Source organism: Capsicum annuum, chromosome 2 (genome assembly GCF_002878395.1).
Source record: "Capsicum annuum cultivar UCD-10X-F1 chromosome 2, UCD10Xv1.1, whole genome shotgun sequence".
Classification (NCBI taxonomy): domain Eukaryota; kingdom Viridiplantae; phylum Streptophyta; class Magnoliopsida; order Solanales; family Solanaceae; genus Capsicum; species Capsicum annuum.
In genome coordinates, this window is record NC_061112.1 from 100,685,588 (window position 1) to 100,690,607 (window position 5,020).

Sequence of the window (5,020 nt, forward strand, 5' to 3'; positions counted from 1 at the left end):
AAAGAAAAATAAAACTAAGCTCAAACGGGTAAAAAAAGGGTGACACAATGTTTGGATAGAAGAATAAAATGCCTTCATCATATCAATCTTCAAAAATGCAAGTACTAAATATTCAATAAAATCAACAAAGGATAAAATATCATACATAATATCTTTTGACCATATCAACATTGATAGTCATTTCTGCTATTTTGCCTTCAATATCTGTCAAATATAAGGCTCCATTGGGCAACACTTTCTTCACAATGAAGGGACCTTGCCAGTTTGGGGAGAACTTGCCTTTTGCTTTAGCCTGGTGATGATTCCTTAGATTGATTGGCTCAGTTTCATTCAAATTAGGATTCGACTTGTCTTCAAACTGTTCCAACTCTTTGCTTATTTTGTCTAGTGCCTCTTCTTCATCGTATTCCCCCTCTTGCTTCATTATATCTTGATTAGTTTGGATTTAAGATCAGGCTGAAAATTCTGCATGCATGTCATGTCATTAGAATCAGCATAAAGAGAACTGTATAAAGAAAAAGACAAAATCAAAATATATTAGACACAAAATAAGGGGACATTATATTTTATTAATAGGGAAAGATATGAGGGTTTAAACACAAATGACAACATAACATAAACAAACAAAAATCCAAATTACAGCCCTGAAATAACTCGGATAAACAGAAAGAAAAATAAAACAAACTACCAAAACTCCTTCCTGACGGGGAGAGGAGTGACTTCCCAATTATTGAGTCGGACAGCTGGACCTATGAATTCCATGTTTGCCTTACTGGTACCTTCTCCTGCTTCAACCATGTCAACTTTGATCAACAGGTTCTGGAAGTCATCAACCAATTCAGCTCCAAACTCTATAGGTGCCACGACACTGCCCTTAATGAATGACTTACTGAGTAGGGGCACTGGTCGAGGGAGTGACCATGTTTCCTTTTTCCTTCCCTTGTCCTTCTTTATATATTCATCCATAAGTTCAAATCCCAAACCAAAAGTGCCCATGTTCTCATTCAGACATATGGGATGAACCATACTGTGCGGAGACACTCCCAAACCCCTTCTTGGCTTGAATCCATATTTTAACATTTCATTTATCATCATGACAGAAGCAGGAGACAATTGTGGCCCTGGAATAACCTGCCCTTCAACGATACGATTCACTGACACTGTATTGAAAGTTTGATAGACAAATGTCTCCTCTACATTATTTGCTTCAATAAGGGACAAGGGAGAATCTTCGTAGGCAGACAAATCTCCTTCACCATGAATAACCACTTCTTACCTGTCATGCTCAAACTTGATCATTTGGTGCAATATAGATGCAACTGCCTTGGCCTTGTGGATCCACGGTCTTCCCAATAACAGATTGTAAGAGGAGTCTATATTCAATACTTAAAACTCTATGGCGAACTCAACAGGCCCTATAATCAACATTAGTTCTATTTTGCCAATGGAGTTTGATTTTGCACCATCGAAAGCCCTGACATATACATTGTTGGGTCTGATTCTCCCAACACCAATATTCAACTTTTGCAAAGTAGAAATAGGGCAGATATTTACACCTAAACCTCCGTCAATCATGACATAAGTGACGTAGAAATTTTTGCACTTAATCATAATGTAAAGACCCCAGTTATGCCCCATACCTTCAACAGGAAATTCATCGTCAGAGAAGCTGATCCGATTGACTTTAAAGATGTTTCCAACCATTTTCTCAAGTCGATTTACTGTAATCTCCCTAGGAACATATGCTTCATTTAATATCTTCAATATAATATCACGATGTTCCTTGGAATGCAACAACAAAGAAAAGAGGGAAATTTGAGCAGGGGTTTTCTTCAACTGATCAATTATTGAATACTCTGGCAACTTCATCTTTTTCAAAAATTCCTCGGCTTATTTTCTGGTGACAGGCTTTTTGATAAATGAAGGTCCAGTTACAATTGGCTTGGATTTCCTTAAACTTTCAGGCACGAAGCATCTTCCTGACCGAGTCAAACCCCCTACCTCATCTATATCTTCTACTACTTTCTTTCCCAGATAGGTCATCACAGTTCGCTTATAGTTCTAGGGAACTTTTTTCATATCAACTATTAGAGGTTAGGTCACCATTTTGAGGACAATAGGTGCTACCAGTACTTCTTTCACCATCAAGATGGGCTTACTCGGAGCTCCTACCACCGTCAACTTAGGTTTATTCTGACTTGAATCAATATATCTTCTGGCACCTTGCACTGTGATCACGGGTTTCTTTGTGCATTTTAGGCTTTATCTTCTCCCATTTCTTCCTGGCTTAATGACATTGCTTTCAATGACTCTGCTACATTCACCGATTTTTTCTCATTGGTCTGTATCTTGATAATAGGCTTATAACACCTTGACGACTCTTTCCTATCATATATCAATTCTAACATATTAGTTTCAATATGGGTTGGCAGTGGATTCTGGTTAATGTTTGGAACCTCCGAGGCTTGGACCAACATCTGATTTGTGTCAATTAAATCTTGGACAACTCTCTTTAAATACTAGTATTTCTTGATATCGTGGCCTAGCATGTCAGAAAAATATGCACACCTTAACAAATAATCAAGATTTCTCGGAGGTGGATTCGAAAGCCTTCCTTGAATTAGGCTTAAGACCTTCATCTTTCTCAATCTATTAAACAAGCTAGCATATGACTCCCCAAGAGGTGTGAACTAATTTTTGACCGCATTCTTTTTCTTGTACTCAGTCCTGGGTTGGAAACCGAGTCTAGATGTATTTTAGTAATTTGGTGGAGCTGATGGACGATTTTGTGGAGCTTGCGCACACCATTATGGGTAAAAAGGGGTTTGGGCATATGGTTGTGCGCTATATACTGGGTAAGAAGGGGGTGAAATTACATATGGTGGGTTTTGCAGAGGGTAGTAATGGTGGGAAAGAATTTATGAAGCTTGGATTTAGGCTTAGGCTTGGGAATGAGGAGAGGGACGAGGTGGTCTTTTGGGATAGGAATGGGGTTCAGCAACAACGGTCTCCACGTCCTCTTTCTTCTTTTTACCTCCGAACGTGCCAGATCCATCTTGAATCGCTTATGTGGTGGATTTTAACGTGGCAAAACTCACTATTTGGCCGGTCTTGATTTCGTCCTCTATCATCTCTCCCATTTTGAGGACTTCAATAAAAGACTTTCCCATTGCCAGAAGTAAATGTTGAAAATAGGTCCCATCCTATGCCTGAATGAAGACCTCTACCAGCTTACTCTCCTTCATTGGAGGCTTTACTCTGGTGGCCTGTTCACGCCACCTTATCATGTATTCCCTAAAGCCTTCGGTGCTTTTTTTCTTCATGTTGACCAAGGATTATTTATCAGGAACCAGGTCGACATTATACTGAAAATGTTGCACAAACTCGGAAGCTAAGTCATCCCAGTTGTTCCACTTGTCGATATCTTGATCGACAAACTATTCTGAAGCCAGATCAGAAAGACTCTCGCCAAAGAAAGCCATAAGAAACTCTTCCCTTCCCCCTGCAGCCATCAATTGGTTGCAATAACATCTCAAGTATGCCATGGGATCACCGTGTCCAGCATACTTCTCGAACTTGGGCATTTTAAAATTGAGAGAAAGGTTGACATCTGGGAACATGCAAAGATCTTTATAGGAAACACTCTTATAACCTCCGGTTCCCTGCAGATTCCTCATGGCCTGCTCCAAACTTTTCAATTTACGCACTATGACCTCCTGTTCCTCTGTTGCGACAGGTTTCTCCGTATCAAATGGAAATGAAGGTGTCTGAGCGCACCCATAAGTAGGCTCCGGGGCATAATACTGACTATCTTAAACCTTTAATACTGGCTCACTGGAAGATCGAGGAAACACTATTATTGGACGCACAACATATGTGGGAGCTTCAGGTGGTGGTGGAGCACGAACACAGGTGCTGCCGGTGGTGCCGGCTGAGTTACGGGCCTTGGTTGAGGAACTTCCAGGGGTACACTAGAAGTTCCAGGGTAATATTGCCACGGAGTGAATCCTGGTACGTGCTCCGATGACTCAATGGGAACAGCAAATTGCTCCTGAGAGAGCGGTGGGCAATTGGGGATATTCCCAAGATCTTCAGGGAGTGGAGGAGAAGGCATGCCACTAGCCCAAACTCGGTGCAGATCTAGAAATTGTCGTCTAAGTTTTAATACCTCATCATTGTGTTCTGAACTTTCTTTCCTGGGATCCTGATCTGGGCCAATGAGTGAATTTTCAATCTCCCTACTAGCCATGGCAAGTTTTGCTTTTGATCTAGTGAAGTACGGGTGACTAGCCAGAGTGATGCAAATGAACCACTTATCTGAAAGAACATGCTCATCAAAGACAAAACCCGTTAGGATTAGGTCACACAACAAGCATGGGAATCACATTTGTAAAATTATCCTAGATTCATGCGTATTTCTACCAACCTTTGAGGGTAGCAAGGTCATTTTAACATCATCCCCATCTTTTTCCTACACCCATTTGCTTCTTTACTCCAATCACACCTCTCCTTTTTTTATTCTCTCTTTTTCCCCCATCACTTCTCTCATCTCTTGCGTTAGTCCCTTTTTTTTATCCTTTTTCCCTTCTCTCATTATTTTTCTTTCTTTTCCTCTCTCACTGTCTCTCTTTTTATCATTCTTTATGGCTTTTATTTTTACATAAAATAAAATAAAAATAATGAAAAAATCAAGAAATAAAATGACTAGATCGAACCCTAAAGTAGGTTGCCTACGTATCATGTTGTACATGAATCAGATCTTGCGTAGTTCGAGAAGTCTTGCCAAAATGGCCAATTAAACTTTGTTTTTCTTTCTTTCTTTTTTCTTGGAACTTTAAGAAGAAAATAAAACAAAAAATTGTTAAAAGAATTGACGAAAATCTTTTTGAGTTTTCTAGCTTTGAAAATCCCTATATAAAATGAAACCTATGATTACCAAAGAAAAATCTTTTTTTGGGTTTTCAAATCTGAATTTCATGCAAAAATTAAACTTGAAATTATTAAAGAAAAATCTTTTTAT